Genomic DNA, 21,301 nt, shown 5'->3' with positions numbered 1-21,301 from the left:
ACCAACGGACAAGCGGAGCGAGTCAATGCCATCATGCAGCAGTACCTGAGGTGTTATGCGACTCAACAGCCCGCGACATGGGTGGATTACCTGCCTCTCGCCGAGTTCGCCTACAACAACACGAAGCACGTGTCCACGGGGGTGACGCCGTTCTTCGCCAACAACGGAAGGCACCCCAGAACATTCCCGGGACTGGAAAGCATGGGGGAGGGGGAGCCGCAGACAGCAGATGCGTTCGCGTCGGAGTTGCAGGAGGTCCACGATCAGCTTCGGCGGCACCTGGAGCTGGCTAAGCACGCATACAAGGTACAAGCGGACAAACACAGGAGGGTTGGCGAAGAGATCTGTGTGGGCGACTGGGTATGGTTGGCAGCCCACGCAGTGCCGGCCAGGTCGTTAGCGAAGAAGAAACTAGGGCATAAACAACTGGGACCCTACCAAGTCGAAGAGCAGGTCAACCCGGTAGCCTTCAGGCTGACGCTTCCGGAAGGCTCCAGGATGCATCCGGTGTTCCACAGATCGGTGCTCACTCCCTACAAGACACCTCACAGGTTTCAGGAACCAGGAACGGCGCCGAGTCCGCTCCGAGAGGGGACCGAGCGAAGGGGGGTGCCACAGGAGGAGCCCATCAACGAAGTCACAGAAATTTTGGACTCGAGATGGGGGGAAGAGGGAGTAGAATACCTTCTCGCCAGAGAGGGCACCCCGGCCAGTGCCAACAGCTGGGTGCCGGGCTACGCTTTGGAGGAACCTCTGCTCAAAGACGAGTTTCATGCCCTCTTCCCACACAGGCCCATGCCAGCAGACTTTTTTGACGATTGGCTTTTCACACCGACGCTTTCAGCCAGCACGTTCCGGGGGTTCGACTCGGATGAGGAACCGACAATGCACACACGTTCCCCGGAGGGGTCGACAGCGGGATCTGCATCAGAACCCTCGTATTGGTGGGACGATAGGCCAGAGGAACAGTGGCGCAGGAAGTGGCTGGAGGTTGCAAGTCGAGCGACGGACCCGGGAACGACTGAGGCGGAGACGGACGTGGACATGTACGGGGAGGATTTTGGGTTCGAGTACGGAGGCACAGAGATGGAGGCAGAGGTGACCGTTGTCGACGAGCGCAAGGAGGAAGAACCGGAAGTCTTCAGTTGGAGGCCCGCCACGGGAAGCGAACTGTATCCGACATTCGTCCCCATGACACCGCAGCACCCAGCTCCCGCACCGGAAGGAGGGGAGGGGGGAAGGGGGGGCTTCGAGGGGGGATGGATGTCAGGGGTTCAGGAGCAGAGGCGAGGGCAAGGGAGGAAACAGAGAGCGAAGGGGAGGAGGCAGAAGAAAAGATGAGTGATGACGACGACCCGAGATCTCCGAGTCTTTCCAGTGAATCAGAAGATTCACAGGAAGGGGCGCCAGTGGCCAGAGCAAGGGGGGAGCCTAGGGGGACACCCCAGGAAGAAGGGTCCAGAGGGGGCTCAGAGAGCAGCAGTTGGAAATCGGGACCAGCATCACCAACAGAACGCAGTGGAGAGGAAGGGCGCCAGGTACCGAGCTCTGGCAGCTCGCAGCAGGAGGGAGGGCATGAGTCAGGAGTGGCCACACCTCCATCGGGGAGCGAAGAAACGGTCAGGCGGAGAGTGGAAGGTTGGGCGCGCGCGCCAAGTTCAAATGCACAGGAAGGTGGCGCAGTAAGCAGCCGGGAAAGGGAGCCAGGTCCTAAAGCCCGACGCAAGGAGACAGAAGGGTCCGGGGGGTCAGCGTCAGAAGCGTCCCGGAAGGAAGAGACCACGGGGGGCAGAGGGACCCAGAGAAGAACGGTCAGGCAGAAAAGGTGGAGTAAGGCTAGGGCATTTAGCTGGTGTACAGGGGGCGGAGACTCAGACGGAGCTTCGCCGGTCTAACCCATAAGACGTAGAGTTGCACGCAGCAGCTTGAGAATGGAAACTGTAACTCAATAAAGACTTTTACAAAGTGATCGCTGGCTAGCGTGATCCTCTGTGAGCTAGGATCTGGAAGCAGCTCTGAAAATACCCTTCAAGATCCAAAACATCTGTATTCTCAAGAATTAGCCATTCCTTCAGCCAGCAAAAAGCTGCTGACTCATAATAAAGTTTAAAGTCTGGCAGGGCAAACCCCCCTCTGTCTTTAGCATCAGTAAGAATCTTAAATTTTATTCTGGGCTTTTTGCCCTGCCAGACAAATCTAGATATATCTCTTTGCCACTTCTTGAAACAGTCCATCTTATCAATAATTTGCAATGATTGAAATAAAAATAACATTCTCGGCAATACATTAATCTTAATAACAGCAATTCGACCCAGCAAGGAAAGCTTCAAATTCGTCCAGATTTCTAGATCTTTTTTCACCGTGCCTGGAGCCTTATCGGATGCTCAGGTCATCAATCACATTGAGGCGATTCCGGAAGATGAGCTTTATCAGCTCGGTCGAACGGAGATCCCCAGAGGAACTACCAGGGAAGAAGTTCCCTTGAACTTGGTGCAATGAGTTCTGGGCAGACCTGCAAAATTCTCCAGTTCTAGGATTCTACGACACCCCAGATCACTCTCTGTATCTGGGAAGGGACTGCACCAGAGCTGTGAAGTCACTGAGGGAGGAAGAGGAGACAAGAAGAGCAAGCTTTCTCTTGGCTAAAAACCAAACACCCCAGAAGGAGCAGGAAAGGCCCAGAGGGGGAGAGGCTCTGCAAGGACACCCCCCTGGCGGGCCTTTTCCTCGCCAGGGCACCAGATAGGCTTTCATTTTGATGCCAAGGACATCCTGAAAGGACTTAGACCAGTCATGACGTGAAGGAGGTATTGAAGGAATAGATCATAATTTGGGTCAGCGTTCCTCCTCCTCCTGTGCATCTGACCAGAGCCATGGCTGCTTTCCTGAGGCCCTTTCTCTGCTTCTGCCCCCATGAAGGTTCCCTGATGGGAGGCTGTGGGGGCTGCAGACAGGCCAGCCCTTCAAGAGCAAAAGGGTGCCATCTTGGAGGGGGGCAGGCATAATATTAAGCCTTACTGAGAGCGCCCGAGATCCCCCAATTCTCCTCCATGACTTCCTTATGGAGGACTCTCTGGTCAGGATCCAGCAATGCCCATTCCACATCTGTGAAATGGAAGGCTACATCTTCAAAGCACACTGGACCCTAAAAGAAAAAGGTGAACTGTTACACTTTGTTGTTTTCTGCCTCTTAATTGATGTTCTGTATTAACTGGATTCTTTTCCTGTTTTTTTTATAAGATATTTATTAAGATTTTTTTAAAATAGTACAGTAAAAATGAAAAAAATAACAAAAATACAAAATAAAAATGGTTAAAAACACTCAGATTTCCATTACTTATTTTCCTTTAGCTTGTTTCCCGGACCTCCTCATACCTCCCTTTTTTGTATTCCACTTCCATCTGTTGGTTCAGCAAATCCTTACCCTCTTTATTTATCCTAATCTTTGATCTTAAAAATAATAACGTTAAATTTTTACCTATTAATAACCCTTTTTTCATATTCCTTAAAGTATTACAGCTGGAAACCACTTAATTTCTATCCAACATCATTCTAACATTCATTAATTTTACAATATTTCTGTAGATAGTCTTTAAATTTCTTCCAATCTTCTTCCCCCGACTCTTCTCCCTGGTCTCGGATTCTGCCAGTCATTTCTGCCAATCCCATATAGTCCATCACCTTCATCTGCCACTCTTCCAGTGTGGGTAGATCTTGCGTCTTCCAATACTTTGCAATGAGTATTCTTGCTGCTGTTGTAGCATACATAAAAAAAGTTCTGTCCTTCTTTAGCACCAATTGGCCGACAATGCCCAGGAGAAAGGCCTCTGGTTTCTTCAGGAAGGTATATTTAAATACCTTTTTCAGTTCATTATATATCATTTCCCAGAAAGCCTTAATCCTTGGGCACGTCCACCAAAGGTGAAAGAATGTACCTTCAGTTTCTTTATATTTCCAGCATTTATTATCGGGCAAATGATAGATTTTTGCAAGCTTGACTGGGGTCATGTACCACCTGTATATCATTTTCATAATAATCTCTCTTAGGGAATTACATGCCGTAAACTTCATACCTGTGGTCCATAACTGTTCCCAGTCAGCAAACATAATGTTATGTCCAACACCTTGTGCCAATTTAATCATTGCAGATTTCACCGTTTCATCCTGAGTATTCCATTTCAACAGCAAGTTATACATTCTTGTCAAATTCTTAGTTTTGGTTCCGACTCTCTGAGCAAAGAGCAAGGAGAGGATGAGGGGAAGACCCCCTTTTCTAGGGGTGGGGGAGAGGGATTGGGCTCCCAGGTCAAGAGAGCACCTTGTATCCTGGCACTGAAAAGACACCCCCCCTCACACACACACTTTGTGGCATCTCCTTTTGGCAAAGGGTCAAAACATAGTCCCAACTTGAAAACCACCTCCAGGACCAGGCACCCTCAATAAGCTTTGGACTACAACTCCCAACCGGGCCTGCCAGCAGAAGGCAGGGGGGATGGAAACAGCCGTCCAAAAGGTCCAGCCAGCTCCAGAGGCGACCCAAGGCTGCTCTCCAACGGGGCGCTGCTCCAGGCATCTGAGTTGCCAAGTTCAAGGGAGCTGGCGGGACTAAGAACCGGGGTTCCTGAATTGCAGGGGTTGGATTAGACGAGCCTGGTGTGTCCTCTTCCAGGGTTCCTCTTCTGGCTGCCAATGCCACGGCTGGAATGTCTCCCAAAACTGCCCCCCCCCTTTCACAAGGAGGTCTCTCCCCCCCCCCCCCCGTGTCTTAAACTACACTTTGACTGGCAACCATCTCCAATCTCCTTGCTGGACAATCCCAACCAAAGATGCATTAGATTCTCTGAAATCTACTCAGGAGTCCTGTAGTGATTTCATGCTCTTTATTGCAGCTTGTAAAGCAGTGATTTAATTGCACCCCCCCAACCTCAGGCTTTAATCTACATTATTTACACAATCAGTCCCATCTGATTGGCTGATTCTGCTTCCCTCCTGGAGCCTGATTGGTGTTTTCCTGCAGGCCAATCAGTTGTTGCATTCTAGGATCCTACTTGCCTTTTGTTCTAGGCTCCAAGCTTAGTACATAACCCCCCTCCCCTCTACGTTCCCGTTGCGCACAGGAGGTTAGCGTTCGTAGTCGTTGAGATATGCCGGTCACCTACGTATGCCTTGTGGTCTTGGGTGTCTCAGTAGGGGTTCCTGGTTCTGGCTCTTGTTCCAGGGCTGCCGGCTGTGACGGGGTCGTAGGGTTGGACGCCGCTGGTCCACTCGGTTGTGGTTCTGGTTCCTGTGGCTGCTCGGCCTCGGTCACTTCTGGACTTCCTAGTTCTGCCTCCCTTACCCGCTCCTCCTGCGGGTTTTCCTTAAAACAGGGTGGGGGGTAGAGAGGGCTTAGTCTTCCAAACAACCCTTTATCCATTAGTTAGTAGACAAGATTCCCAGTGCAAGGAGAGGAAAGCAGACCTCTGAGCCCAGCCTGGCCCCCCACCAAATGTTGCCCGCATGCCTTGAGGCCCCAAGATGAACGGAGGAAGGCCTGGGGGGCAGCTGCTGGCTGGGACTTTGATTGGGGCAGGGTGGGGGCACAGGGAGAGGGAGACAGGAAGACCGGCCAGGGGGTTTCACTGGGGGAATTTATTCACATTGGTTTTCTACCCAAAAGCCACCCCCCGGCTGTGAGGAGAGTGGCGCCTCCTCCATGAATTCCTCTTCCACTCCCAGCCACTCCGCTCAACCCTTTGCTAAAATCCTGCTCTCCCTCCTCTCCGTCTCAGAGGCTGGGCTTTCTGTCTCATCTCAAGAACCGCCAAAGCGCCCACAATTGCCTCTTATCTTCCACCCAAACCGTCCACATCAATCCTAACCGTCTCCTGCTCTGATTTCCATTTTTTGTCTTCTTTTCCATGTTTTCAGACTTCTCCTCCCTTCCTTTCATGGAGATATCTAGTGCTTCTGTTTTCTTTGTCAGTGTCTCTACTTTAGTGGTCAAATTTGTCACCATTTAATGATTTTTATCAATTCGGGCTAATAGCTTCTCCAAATTTAACACAGGCCTAGTGTTAACTGTTTTTGAACTGCCACATTCAAAATCTCCCTCTCCCTTGTTCTCAAAGCAGCCTATTTTCCAGCAGCACCTTATCAGTTTGTCAAGGTCACAGAATAACTCTTTCCTAAGAGATCCTGTTTCCTGCAGTTTTCCAGCCCTCCCTCTTCCTTCCAGCCTGATCCCCAACACACATAAGCTGTTTAACATAAAATCCAATTTCTCAAATTAAGATTTCAATTAAACAAATAAACCAAATAATTACTTTAAGAGAGGAACCATAAAAAAGAAAAAAAGAAATAATGTGTCCAAGAGGACATAGCAATTTAGACGTCCAGATAAGAGTGGTTGTCTTGCAGGAATCCAATTCTCTTTAAGTGGCTCAGAGTAGAAGAAATACAATTGCTTCTGACCGCTGTGTTCGCTCTGCTAAACCGGCCAAAGAGGCAGGAGGACGTTTGGATCGGCGCAGACAGCTTGCAGGCGCAGCGAAAGTGTGCCGGGCTCCATTTTGGCCCTCTTGGCCGCCATAAAATATTATCCTTCAAAGAGAAAGGAACTTATAGAATCATAGAATCATAGAGTTGGAAGAGACCACAAGGGCCATCGAGTCCAACCCCCTGCCAAGCAGGAAACACCATCAGAGCACTCCTGACATATGGTTGTCAAGCCTCTGCTTAAAGACCTCCAAAGTAGGAGACTCCACCACACTCCTTGGCAGCAAATTCCACTGTCAAACAGCTCTTACTGTCAGGAAGTTCTTCCTAATGTTTAGGTGGAATCTTCTTTCTTGTAGTTTGGATCCATTGCTCCGTGTCCGCTTCTCTGGAGCAGCAGAAAACAACCTTTCTCCCCCCTCTATATGACATCCTTTTATATATTTGAACATGGCTATCATATCACCCCTTTGTTAGGATATTTCCGTTCCACCTTAAAAGGGAGCAGGATGTTTGTGTCACAGCCTGCGTATTTCCTGTTTCACAGGATGTTTCTGTTGTGTCTTTGCTTTCGTTTCTCTCTGTGTCGTAGACACTGAAGCAGGCAGTCATGGTTTTCTTTGTTCTGATCAACGCTGAATAAAACTTGTAAATAATGCTCTCCTGAGTGCAACTTTGGCTGTGCATTATCTGCTGATAGAGAGTGTGCATCGTCTCTAGATGTTGGGCTATTTCTGGAGCTCATGTCACTAATAGCTGATACTGCGTGACTACGGGAGATCGATGGATCGTCCGGCAGCCGGCTTGGGGGCCATGATGGACTTTATCTCCCTGGCAGTATCCCAACACCCTTAACCTCCTCTTCTCCAGGCTAAACATGCCCAGCTCCCTTAGCCGTTCCTCATAAGGCATAGTTTCCAGGCCTTTGACCATTTTGGTTGCCCTCCTCTGGACACGTTCCAGTTGGTCAGTGTCCTTCTTGAACTGTGGTGCCCAGAACTGGACACAGTACTCCAGGTGAGGTCTGACCAGAGCAGAATACAGTGGCACTATTACTTCCCTTGATCTAGATGCTATACTCCTATTGATGCAGCCCAGAATTGCATTGGCTTTTTTAGCTGCCGCATCACACTGTTGGCTCATGTCAAGTTTGTGGTCAACCAAGACTCCTAGATCCTTTTCACATGTACTGCTCTCAAGCCAGGTGTCCCCCATCTTGTATTTGTGCCTCTCATTTTTTTTGCCCAAGTGCAATACTTTACATTTCTCCCTGTTAAAGTTCATCTTGTTTGTTTTGGCCCAGTTCTCTAATCTGTCAAGGTCGTTTTGAAGTGTGATCCTGTCCTCTGGGGTGTTAGCCACCTCTCCCAGTTTGCTGTCATCTGCAAATTTGATCAGGATGCCCTTGAATCCATCATCCAAGTCGTTGATAAAGATGTTGAATAAGACCGGGCCTGTAGGGAAATGGTTGCTTATGCATAAGCGCATGGGTGAAAGTTTATTGCAGGGTTCAAGCAAGAAGCGTTGCTTGGAGTATGAACAGCGCGTGAACAGCTCATGCGATCTCAATGATTGGTCCACGTAGCATAGCCTGATGGTGGCATGATACCCATGTATGGTATTGTGTTTATCTGCCAGCTGATACAATGTTCTATTTTTTCCTTATAGAGAATGTTTTTTTACGGTACAAAATAAATGTTGGGCTACAGCAGCTCCTGAGGCTGTTAGATTCCCTCAATCCATCTTGGCGTGAGACTGATTATTACTGATGACGAGCAGGTTCTCGTCATTTGGTGCCCTGTGTGTTTGATTCCGGACTTCGCGACGCTACAAACCTCTCAGCACTCACCTCTACCGGCAAGGGTTTCAGGCGCCTCTCATCCTCTGTGGATCCTGGTGAGTGCTCCCTCTCTTTTTTTTCTTTTTCGCTTCTCTTGCTATCATGGGGCAATCTCTTTCTGCACCGCAGATGAACTTAAATTTCTCCTGGACAGTAATAATCTTGTTGTTCTGGATGCCGATCTTAAGGCACTTATAGAGGCTCTGGACACTCACTGCCCCTGGTACCCCCAGGATGGCACTTGGGACCTAAAAGACTGGGAAAAGATAGGACATTTTTTCCACAACCATCCTCAAATTGATGTCAAAGTTTTGCATGCCTGGTGTAAAGTCTACAAAGCTATGTCAAGCTTAACTCCTGCAAATATCCTCCTAGCTGCCACATTGGCTGTTTTACCTATCTTCCCGGCTCTTCCTTCGTCTTTGCATCCCACGTTGCCTTCTTCGGAACCACCAGTTTATGTACCTCCTAAACCGCCGGATCTCTCTCCTTCGGCTCCTCCTGTCCCACCACCACCTCCTCCACCTCCTTCGCTTTCTACACCACCCACTACCACTCCTCTTCAAGAATCTCTCCGTGCCGCTGCTCCGTTGCTGGCTTTTGATTCTGCTACCCCAAATCTTTTTCCTTTCCTTGTTTCTGCCGCTCCGGCAGGTGGGCCACCTCGGCACGAACAGTTCGATTTGAGATTTATAAAGGAACTGTATTCCTCTGTCCGGGACAATGGCTTGCATTCCCCTTATACCCTGGGACTTTTCGGTACCCTTTTCCAACAAGATCTAATCCCAGAGGACATTAAGTTGTTGGCCCGCACAGTAATGCAGCCTCATCAAATGATTTTGTTTGTACAAGCCTGGCACTGGGCTTGTCAACGTCGCATTGACGGTATTCGCAATAATCTCAACAACGCTGCGCAGGCTGCTCACCAAGCTGCGATTGCCACCGCTGGCACTGGCGCTGCACCCCCAACCCATTATGTTGACCCAAACTGATGTTCTTGATGGGTTAACAGGTGGGGGCAATTTTCTTACTATTGCCCAACAGTTGGCCCTTGATCCTATGTATTGGGCAGCCACCGCCCAAGAGGCTTTGTCCTCAGTTCCTGATGACAAAAACGAGTGCGGTGGCCGTTGGGGCAGCGTCAGACAGGGCCCTACAGAGCCCTATGGACAATTTGTCGATCACTTGTATAACACCCTTAAGCGGCAAGTTCAGGACGTGGCAGCCCAAGAAGTGATTGTCCACCAGCTTGCGTTTGATAATGCCAATGAGGACTGTAAGCAAGCACTGCGCCCTTTGATGACAACTCCCAATATAGCCATTGCAGATATGCTTAAAGCCTGCCAATCGGTGGGGACTGAGACACATAAAGCTCGCCTGCTAGCCACGGCTTTGTCCTCCACCGTGTCCCAGAATCCTGCCAAGGATAAAACCTGTTTTGGATGTGGCAAAGTGGGCCATTTTCATGCGCAGTGCAGATCCACCACACAGCAACGTCGCCCTAGCACAAAGTGCCCCATTTGCAAGAAGGGTTTCCACTGGGCCAACCAGTGCCGCTCCGCCGCGCCTCAGCAAAATCAGCAAAACCAGCGAAACCAGCCGACGGGAAACCGGCAGTCAGGCCCACGCTCAACAATAGGAAATCCAGCGCATTCTCCGGTCATCCCACCTCCGGCTTTACCGCACCTCTTTTTAACTCAGGACTTACGCCTGCCAGTCCCCTATGTGCCGCAACAAGTTCGAGTGTCAGTAGGGGCTGGTTTTTCTTCTTCAGCACAGTGCCTTGTTTTTCCATTGTCAGAGGTCTTGCGGCAAGGGGTCCACCTTGTTCCAGATGTTTTACATGGGTTACAACAAAATGACCCCTATGTGACTGTATTCTCTGATCGCCCAGTGCATCTGCCATCTGGCTCTCCTGTAGCAAAAATCATATGCGTCCTGGGGTCAGCCCAGAACCATGACCCTCTTGTTGCCGCTACTTTTTCAGTCACGGAGGAGCGACCAAAGATCCAGATGACCCTTGGGGGCCGCACGATTGACGGTGTTCTGGATACCGGCGCTGATTGCTCCGTGACCGCCTCCAAGGATTGGCCCCCTGCTTGGCCCACCGAACCAGCTTCTACTGTTGTCGGCGTTGGAGGCTCCGCCTCGGCCCGCCGCAGCAGGAACCCTATTTTGATCCAAGGCTCACAAGGTTTTGAGATGACCATCTTACCACTGGTTCTGGACATCCCTGTCTCCCTTTGGGGGCGAGATCTGCTTGCCACAGCGGATACCACCATTTCTACAAATTTATGCTGAGGGCCGCCCCTGCCATGCCCCGGACTGCGCTTTCTCTTTGTTGGACGACTGACACCCCCGTGTGGGTAGATCAGTGGCCCTTGCCTAAAGAAAAGCTTGCCGTGGTGGCCCAGCTAAATGCAGAACTCGAACTGGGGCACATCGAACCTTCTACCAGCCCATGGAATACACCCATTTTTGTCATCAAGAAGAAGGCCTCTGGCAAATGGCGCTTCCTTCAGGATCTCCGAAAGGTCAATGAGCAAATGCAACCAATGGGGACCTTACAACCTGGCATTCCAAATCCTAATATGTTGCCACAAGACCATCAGCTTGCAGTCATCGATCTCAAGGATTGTTTTTTCTCTATCCCTTTGGCGTCACAGGACAGACAACGGTTTGCTTTCACATTACCTGTCCTAAATAATTCTCAACCCACTCAACGCTTTCAATGGGTTGTCTTACCTCAAGGAATGCGGAACTCTCCAACTTTGTGCCAATATTTTGTGGACAAGGCACTTCAGCCGTTCCGCGAGTGCCACCCAGCGGTCATTTGCTATCATTACATGGCTATTTTGCTCTCAGCACTGCATGACTCTGACGAGCTTCTCAAGGATTTAACCCATGCTATGATGAAGGCAGGGCTGACAGTAGCTAAAGAAAAAATTCAGCGGACCCTGCCTATTATGTATTTAGGACACAAGTTGACTGCAGCTGCTGCCATTCCAGTTGCGCCTCAACTACAGTTCCCTGATCATCTTAAATTGGTGGATGTACAATAATTTCTTGGACAGCTGAATTGGATAAAGAGTTACTTGGACCTGCCCACCTCCACTCTGTCTCCACTATTTTCTGCCCTTAAAGGACATAAGGATCCAGCAGACAAGGTCACAGTTACCCCTGCAATGGAAGAGGCTCTAACAACCGTGAACAACCATCTCCGCAGATGTATGGTGGACAGGATCCCTTCTCTTTCCATGGCACAGTTATCACTTGCAGTGTTTGCCACCCCACTCCTTCCAACGGCCATATTGTACACCACTGGCCGGAAGCCTGGGACTGTGTCTATGTGATGGCCTGGGATTCCAATTCTGAGAGTGAACCGGAGGAATCCCAGCCGGCACAGGAGTCCCCGCCTCCAGGGCCGGCTGAAATGGGGCAAGGCCTAGATTCTGAGGAGCTTGCACCTGTGCCAGATCCTCGGGAGCAGGCACCAGGTGAAACCATTCTGGCCCCAGAGGTGCTTGAGGACTCAGTGTCTACAGGTGAGCCTTCCCCGGGGCCCAGTAACCCTTCGGCCTCTCCTGCAGAGGCTTAGGGCAGAGAGGCGAAGGGAACTGGTTTCTCCCAGGAGGAGTGCTCGCCTTAAGGCCAGGAGAGGCGGGGCTTCTGGGGGCCGGGACCGCCCCGGCCTTAGAGAAGATAAAGGTCAGTCAGTCCGGTCCCAGGTTGCGGGAGCAACGTGGTTGTGGAGTACCAGCTTTTACCCGGACCTAGACCTGTACTACCAGTGTTCCTGTTCCCGCCCAGCTCCCTGTTTCGGACCTTCCAGTGTTCCTGTTTCTGACCCGGCTTCCTGCTTCTGATCTTCGAGTGTTCCTGACCCCGCCTGGCTCCCTGTTTCGGACCTCGCGTCTCAGCTTGTGAGCTGCTACCAGGCTAGTGACTCAGGACTGAACTTTGGCTACGGTAATAGTACCTTCCCCCCGGGACCAGCACAGTCTATTGTGGAATGGCTACATTTGCCTCATACTCCCCCGCATAATGTATATGCTACACCCAATAGCGTCATGGATCTTGTTGCCAGGGGCAGACATCGAGCCCTGGCTCTCTCCAGACTGGACTTATTATCAGTCTATCTACCCTTCTCTCAGGAAGAATTTATGCATTTGATGATGACAGCCGTTTGTACTCAAATAACTTTTGCTGATGTTTTTGGAAAAATTGTTCACAATCCTCCCAGAGACCCTCGTCTATCTTTCCCTACAGGGCTGAGATATGTCCTCCGAACTGCTTTATCCCCCTTGCCCCTGCCCTCCGCCCTCACGGTTTTTACCGATGGCACCAAGTCCAGAGGGGTGGTGGTGTGGGAAGAGGAGGGGGATTGGAAAAGTTTGTACACTCCTGGGCAGTCCTCAGCACAACGTGCTGAGTTGGCAGCTGTAATTTTAGCTTTCCAACAGTTTGCTGATATCCCTTTCAATCTCATTGTGGATACTCAGTATGTATATAATCTGTTGAATGTGTTACCGCTGTCGTATATTACTCCTGCTATTGATGATAATTTGTTTACATTGTTCTCCACTTTGCAGGGCTTGGTACAAGCCAGAATTTGTCAGCACATCTTAGATCACATACTGGTCACCCTGGCTATTTGGCAGAAGGTAATGAGCGGGCAGATCAAGCTTTGAAGGATGGCATCTTTTCTTTATTTTCTGACCCATTTGAGAGTCATTCAGTATTTCATCAAAATGCTAAGGTGTTAGCTAAATCCTTTTCATTACCTATTTCTCAAGCTCGAGACATTGTGTCACAGTGCGCTGTGTGCTCTAAATCACCCACAGTCATCCCTTATGATGCAGTCAACCCTAGAGGTCTGCATCCCCTGGCAATTTGGCAAATGGATGTCACCCACACGCCATCTTTGGCTCCATTTTCCAAAGTACATCTCACTGTGGACACTGCCTCTGGCTTTATTTGGGCCACTCCCCTAAAAGGAGAGACCACTCGTCATGTTATTCAACATTTGACGCGTTGTTTTGCTGTTATGGGAAAACCCCATACTTTAAAGACTGATAATGGTCCTGCATATGTTTCTCAGGCCTTTTCCACATTTTGCTCTCTGTGGGATATAAGGTTGATTCATGGTATCCCTTTTAATTCTACAGGACAAGCAATCGTTGAGCGTGCCCACTTGACTTTTAAGACCCTTCTCAACAAGCAATTGGGAGGCTGCTCGGCTACTGTTTCTGAAATACCTAATATTGTACATCAAGTGTTGTTTACCTTAAATCATCTGTTGTACCCTCATAATAGGAATTTTACACCTGCTGAACTTCACTTTAGGAAGGAAGAAGTGTTGCAGCGCCCTTTAGTGTCTTACAGGTTGCTTCCAGATCCGCAGTGGAAGGGTCCAACTTCTTTGATTTCCTGGGGTCGTGGATTCGCTGCCATTGATGTGGACGGAGAAACACGATGGGTTCCAGCCCGGTGCATTCGACCTTGGCGCTCTTCTGTTGCCTCGTCTTCGCCCAAGGAGACACCAGCGCCTTGAAACCGTATTTTACGCTGTCTGCCAGTGATGACCTCCCACCTGACCTCAACCCGCATTGCAGTTGAAGACATCGCCACATTGATGCGTCCTGGATAGATTCACCTTCCACAGCTGTTCCAGTGTTTCCCAGCACGTTGAAAGGCCATCTTCGTCCCTACCGCATTGGCCCCCCTTCCCCCTGGGAAGCCACCGTGACTACCAATTACCATTATAGTTTTGCCGCCTCTTGTTTGGGAAATGAGCCTGGCTTTGAAGGATGCCCTCGCCAGACTAGCATCGCTTGGGTTTTGCCCCCCAATAGCGGTCATCCCATCTGCGCCATCACGTTTCGTTGGGTTTGGACTTTTGGCTCGGCAGTACAAGGAGCAGTAAATGAGGCCTATTTACAGCAAATGGGCTCCTGTGTCTGCAAAAATGGTTGTGTGGCTTCTTCTGGATTGTGGTTTTTACATGCCAATAATTGAGCCACAAAATATCACGCAGGTTGCTCGGAAGCGGCCATTGGAGTGATTTACCATTCTCATCCTTATTGCCCCCCCCCCCAAGCAACCAGTATGGCATCGTCCCGATTGGCCACACAATTCTACTTCACACGGGTGGAGCCCCTCTGTGGACACTGTGAAGCACCGCCTTCGTCGTGCTGCTCCTTTGCAGAAGGCCCGGAAGCCTGAACCTTATCATCAGATTTGGAGTAATAATACCTATGTTAGGGACATAAATCATTTTGCTTCTATACTTAATCTTTCTGAATGTTGGGTACAACATATACCTCCTCAATCAAAGAGGTCTGGCATATTATTGCATGGTATTCCAGTAAATGATTCATATAAGATTAGTAATAATATGAAGGATAATCGTACAAGTTCACCCCTGTGTTTTTGTTGCTTGTAGAAGTAGCGTCTCATTGTTTTTGTTTCAATCATAATAGTAGTAAATTTTTAGGTCATTATCCATATTGTAATTGGACCTATGAGTATGTTAATGGATCTTCTTGTTTTCTTAATGTTACCGCTATGAGTGGCAGGCCAAGAGTTTTAGTTAATAATGTCACGACCAACATGACTTATGAACAACAGGCTGCGTGTAGAGATTTTTATGTTTGGTTGGATTGGATGAAGAAGAGCAGCAAATCTACATGTTTCCTTCAATCTGATTTATGGTTATTCTGTGGCACAAGAGCCTACAAAGAAATCCCCTTTGCTTTTTCTGGAACTTGCACTTTAGGAGTAGTCATACCCCTGGTGTATAAAATGGACAAGCTCCCAGCGGTCTGTTTGCGTAACAGAAGGGAAGTACAATCACCTGTTTCTCGATATATAGGGACAGCCATCTCTAGGTCCCTTATGCCCTCTTTAGGTGTAGCCATGAATTACTGTGATCTGCATAGATTGGCAAACTGGACCGAGGCTTTGTTTAATTCTACCATCTTGGCCTTAAAAACAATTAACAAAGAAATGTCAGTAATAAGAGATGTAGCTCTTCAAAATCGTTATGCCTTAGATGTAATCCTTGCCTCCAAAGGTGGAGTTTGTGCCTTGATTCATTCTCATATTTCTGCTACTATTGATTATATGGAACAAATGATAGCCCATAATCCTTTGAATCCACCCGAAGGTTTTGATCCATGGGAATGGTTGTCTTCTTGGTTACCTAATAGAGCATGGTTAAGAAAACTTTTGCTAATTGGAATTTTGCTTGTTGTAGGATTCATTGTGTTGTGCTGCTGCATTCAATGCCTGCCCTCTTTGCCCAATGTACTACGTGGTGGTACAAACCACGACCCGCCACAGGGATGATGAGAGGAATTTATGTTGCAAAATATAAGCGTTTAGGCAATGAGATAAATGATTCTGATTAGGTTTCGTAAAATTTTTTACTTTTCATAAAACAAATAAGAAAAGAGGGCATGTAGGGAAATGGTTGCTTATGCATAAGCGCATGGGCGAAAGTTTATTGCAGGGTTCAAGCAAGAAGCGTTGCTTGGAGTATGAACAGCGCATGAACACCTCATGCGATCTCAATGATTGGTCCACGTAGCATAGCCTGATGGTGGCATGATACCCATGTATGGTATTGTCTTTATCTGCCGGCTGATACAATGTTCTATTTTTTCCTTAGAGAGAATGTTTTTTTACACTACAAAATAAATGTTGGGCTGCAGCAGCTCCTGAGGCTGTTAGATTCCCTCAATCCATCTTGGCGTGAGACTGATTATTACTGATGACGAGCAGGTTCTTGTCACGGGCCCAAGACAGAACCCTGTGGCACCCCACTAGTTACTCTTCTCCAGCATGAAGAGGAACCATTGATGAGCACCCTTTGGGTTTGGTCAGTCAGCCAGTTACAAATCCACTGAGTAGGTAGCATAGTCAAGACTGCAAACCTGTCTTGATTTTAGCTTCTTCAGGGAGCTCTAAGTCCTTTTAAGAGCTCCAATTGTGTTAAGAACTTTAAAAATGAGACCAAACTTTCATAAATCCCTCCGATCACACTCTTGGCACTGAAATAGTTTCTACCCTGTGTGAATTCTCTGATGGGAAATGAGATTGTTGCTTTGACTGAAGCTCTTTCAACATTCCACACACTGTTAGGGTTTTTCCCATGTGGATTTTGTGATGGGCTGTGAGACTTTCTTTCCTGGTGAAGCTCTTTCCACACTCCAAGCAGTGATAGGGTTTCTCACCTGTATGAATCCTTTGATGGGAAGTGAGATGGGCACTCCGATTGAAGCTCTTTCCACATTCCAAGCACTGATAGGGTTTCTCCCCTGTATGAATCCTTTGATGCAAAGTCAGTTCAAAGCTCGTCCTGAAGCTCTTTCCACATTCCACGCACTGTTAGGGTTTCTCCCGTGTGGATTTTGTGATGGGCTGTGAGACTTTCTTTCCTGGTGAAGCTCTTTCCACACTCCAAGCAGTGATAGGGTTTCTCCCCTGTATGAATCCTTTGATGGGAAGTGAGCTTGGCCCTCCGACTGAAGCTTTTTCCACATTCTAAGCACTGAAAGGGTTTCTCTCCTGTATGAATCCTTTGATGGGAGGTGAGAGAGGAGCTAGAGGTGAAGCTCTTTCCACACTCCAAGCAGTGATAGGGTTTCTCCCCTGTATGAATCCTTTGATGGGAAGTGAGATTGTTCCTGTGACTGAAGCTTTTTCCACAATCCAAGCAGTGATATGGTTTCTCCCCTGTATGAATTCTATGATGGGAAGTGAGATTCTGCTTGTGACTGAAGCTCTTTCCACACTCCAAGCAGTGATAGGGTTTCTCCCCTGCATGAATCCTTTGATGCAAAGTCAGTTCAAAGCTCGTCCTGAAGCTTTTTCCACATTCTACGCACTGATAGGGTTTCTCCCCTGTATGAATCCTTTGATGGGAAGTGAGATGGACCCTCTGATTGAAGCTCTTTCCACATTCTACGCACTGACAGGGTTTATCCCCTGTATGATTTCTTTGATGGGAAGTGAGAGAGGAGCTATCAGTGAAGCTCTTTCCACATTCCACGGACTGATAGGGTTTCTCCCCTGTATGAATCCTTTGATGGAAAGTGAGATGGGAGCTCTGACTGAAGCTCTTTCCACACTCCAAGCAGTGATAGGGTTTCTCCCCTGTATGAATCCTTTGATGCAAAGTCAGTTCAAAGCTCATCCTGAAGCTCTTTCCACATTCCACACACTGATAGGGTTTCTCTCCTGCATGAATCCCTTGATGGGAAGTGAGATTGGCACTCTGAGTGAAGCTCTTTCCACACTCCAAGCAGTGATAGGGTTTCTCCCCTGTATGAATCCTTTGATGGGAAGTGAAATTGGCACTCCGAGTGAAGCTCTTTCCACATTCCAAGCACTGAAAGGGTTTCTCCCCTGTATGATTTCTTTGATTGGAGGTGAGAGAGGAGCTAGCAGTGAAGCTCTTTCCACACTCCAAGCAGTGATAGGGTTTCTCCCCTGTATGAATCCTTTTATGGTAAGTGAGAGAGGAGCTAGCAGTGAAGCTCTTTCCACACTCCAAGCAGTGATAGGGTTTCTCCCCTGTATGAATTCTTTGATGGGAAGTGAGATGGGAGCTCTGACTGAAGTTTTTTCCACATTCTAAGCACTGATAGGGTTTCTCTCCTGTATGATTTCTTTGATGGGAAGTGAGTTCAAATCTCGTCCTGAAGCTTTTTCCACATTCCATGCACTGATAGGGTTTCTCCCCTGTATGAATCCTTTGATGGGAAGTGAGCTTGGCCCTCTGATTGAAGTTATTTCCACATTCCAAGCACTGATAGTGTTTCTTCTCATGGGGATTTCTTTGATGGGAAGTGGCATGGGATCTCTGACTGAAGCTCTCTCCACAGTCTGAATCCAGATATGGCTCCTGCGCTGTGTGGATTTCGTTGTGGTCTCCCTTGTTCTTCATTTCCAATTCATCACCACCTGAAACTAAGAAGCAAACGGATTAGCGTCTCGGGAAGAAGTGCAGCACCAAATTATGGAACAATGCTAATTAATGCTTGGGAGAGGCGAAGAACTGAAGGGAGTTAGATGTTATAATGTTCCTTTTGTTCTACAAAATGTCTAGTTTCGTATACAAATCAAGTTGATTATTATGTTTTCTCTCTCTAGTTTTTAAAAGTACAGCTTAACCTGGTAATGTCATTTTGTTCAAATTTAAATATGGATCTATACTATCTTCATAATTAAAATGTGCTTTTTTATTACCACATTTTTCGCTCTATTGGACGCACCAGACCACAGGACGCACCCAGTTTTTAGAGGGGGAAATCAAGGGGGAAAATATTATTCCCCCCCATCCCCAAAGAGCCATGGACACGATGCGCACAGCCTGTCCGCTTCTCCCAGAGCTTCTCAGGGCTGCGGGGGAAGCCCGCCCCCCCCCCAGTTCCAAAGAGCAAAGAAACCAAGACAGCAAGCGGGATCCATAGCCGCACAACCTCTCCAGCCAGGAGCTAAACCTCTCCAGCGTGGCTAAAGAAGACAAGGCAGCAAGCGCGATCCATCCCGCTCGCTGCCTTGGCCTCCTCTTTAGCCTTGCGCAGCATCTTTAGCCCTGCGCAATGGGATGGATCGTGCCCGCTGTCCACCAGGGCTGGACTAGATGACTCCTGGGGTTCCCTTCCAACCCCGCAATTCTATGACCATGGAAGGTGTTGGGGGTCTCCACCACTGGAGGCTTTTAAGCAGCGGTTGGGGGACCATCTGCCTGGCGTTCATTAGCTGTGATTCCTACATTGTGAGGGGGCTGGGCTAGATGACCCTCGGGTGGCCCTCCCAACTCTATACAGTCCTACAATTCTGCGGCAGGAGATCCACAGCCACTTCACACAATGCCCACTCCCAATTTTCATCGGAGAGACATGTGGCTTCAGTGTCTAGGTAGGTACCCCCCTACCTGCCACTCTTCCCCTACCCCACTTAAGCCGAGGGAATACCTGCCCAGAGAAACTCTGAAGTGAGGCAAGGGTTAAGATCTACCTCTGGTAAAAGGCTTTGTATCCCCCCTCTTTCCCTTTTCTCTTTCTCTTCTTTGCTATTTCCTTCTTTTGTGTTTTGTTTAATCTGTTTTTATTGTATACTAAAATAAAAGCTGCAAAGTTTCCTTTTTTATAATATCCCCCCCCCAAACTAAAACGTTAGATAAAAACACTGATCCAGAGGAAAAGAAGGAGGTGGAGAAAGGACGGAAAAAGAAAAAGAGGTAGAGATAGAGAGATTTTTAAAAAGTTGGCTTCTTTAGCCTTGCACAGCCTCCCGCGGCTGGAGAGGCGCGCAAGGCTACAGAGGATGGATCGCGCTCACTGCCCTGGCTTCCTCTTTAGCCTTGCGCAGCCTCCCCCCGGCTGGAGAGGTTGCGCAAGGCTTTTCCCCAGGAGGGAGAAGGGACAGACTGGCTGCGTCAGTCCCTTCTCCCTCCTGGGGAAAAGCCCACAAGAGCTGCGCGAAGCTTGTGTGTGGCTCTTGGGGGCTTTTCCTGCCTGCCTCCCCCCCCCCTGCATTCGCTCCATAGGACACCCAGACTTTCCCCCTTAGTTTTTAAGACGGAAAAAGTGCGTCCTATGGAGTGAAAAATACGGTATTTAAAAGGTGGCCAAAGCGGGAAAGTTCCCTGTCCAAAATTAAGATATACAGTGTTACCTCGGGTTACATACGCTTCAGGTTACATACGCTTCAGGTTACAGACTCCACTAACATCGGCAGCAGGAGGCCCCATGAGCTAAAGTGGTGCTTCAGGTTAAGAACAGACCTTCAGAACGAATTAAGTACCACTGTACTTAAATGTTACATTTTTGTGAGAAGTTAAAGGGGACGAGGCAGAGGGCCTTCTCGATAGGGGCACCCACCCTGTGGAACGCCCCCCCCCCATCAGATGTCAAGGAAATAACTATGCAACTTTTAGAAGAATTCTGAAGGCACCTCTGTATTGGGAAGTTTTTAATGTTTGATGTTTGATTATGTTTTTCTATTTGTTGGAAGTTGTCCAGAGTGGCTGGGGCCACCCAGTCAGATGGGCAAGGTAAAAATAATAAAATTATCATTATTGTTACTACAGGGTTCACTGCCTGAGATTCAAAAAGCCTGGCTCTTTTCTGGGATGGAGTTTGTTTGGTTCAGTCGTGGAATCTGTCAAGCAACTCTTTGGTCAAAAATCACTCTGAATCCTACATTTAAGGCGGCCTGGGCAGTTCAGACAGCCTGATCATGGTTTTAAACGGCAGAACTGAAAGAAGAATATTCACAGGGAAAACAATCAATAGCCATCCATCCAAGGTTTGCTGTGGGAGTGTTAACATCCCAAGTGCTGTGGGTGGCGCTGTTGAGCCCCATCGAAATATCAGAGGTTCGTCACATAGAGAGATGTCTTGAATTACAAAACAGATAGGATGATCCAATAGGGAGCCTTACCGAGAGAGTCCAAGATCCCACGATTCTCCTCCATGACTTCCTTATGGAGAGCTCTCTGGTCAGGATCCAGCAACGCCCACTCCTCGTCTGCGAAATGGACAGCTACATCTTCAAAGCACACTGGACCCTAACAGAACAGGAAAAAGGCTGTCCTCTTAGAGAACATTCACTTGGCTCTGTTGTTTTCTACAGCGGCCAGACCCCTCTCTGCCTTCCTCATCCCTCTCTCCTGCTGCAGCTTCTGCCTCGGAGTCTGGGCTGCTCTCTGCCACAGACTCCCTCTGCTCCCTGAGCCCTCTTCCCTCTCCAGCTTCAGACCCCTCCTTCTCCTCCTCCTCCTCCCAGTCGGCTCCCTCTTCTCTGGCTCCTCCCACCATTCCTCTGCATCCAACTGTGTCCCGCCAGTCTGCATCCAAGCATTCCTTCCCCACAAGGCTCCTTCCCCCTACCTGATTTGGGTCCACAGCTGCTGCCTCCCCTCCACCACCATGAAAAGATGAAGGAGCAGGTCTTGGTGGCATCATTCCG

General features: G+C 48.7%; 3 protein-coding genes across 3 annotated transcripts in view; 1 reads left to right on the top strand and 2 right to left on the bottom strand.

Moving 5' to 3' along the window:
• Positions 1-21,301, bottom strand: part of LOC310712893 (zinc finger protein 213-like) — a 356,206-nt gene that overhangs the window by 98,072 nt on the left and 236,833 nt on the right. The window lies entirely within an intron of this gene.
• The window catches only part of LOC310712806 (uncharacterized protein), a 65,943-nt gene that overhangs the window by 27,696 nt on the left and 16,946 nt on the right, over positions 1-21,301 (bottom strand). The gene's annotated exons all lie outside the window — the stretch shown is intronic.
• LOC310711114 (uncharacterized protein) overlaps positions 20,437-21,301 on the top strand; it is a gene marked incomplete at its 3' end in the record, with an annotated part of 41,461 nt that continues 40,596 nt past the window's right edge. Inside the window, exon 1 of the mRNA XM_083512585.1 lies at positions 20,437-20,509. The remainder of the gene's footprint in view (positions 20,510-21,301) is intronic.

The sequence above is a fragment of the Podarcis liolepis genome (assembly GCF_965112155.1).
Source record: "Podarcis liolepis genome assembly, chromosome: 7".
Classification (NCBI taxonomy): domain Eukaryota; kingdom Metazoa; phylum Chordata; class Lepidosauria; order Squamata; family Lacertidae; genus Podarcis; species Podarcis liolepis.
Note: the sequence above shows the minus strand (reverse complement) of the source record. Positions and strands in the feature narration are given on the sequence as shown.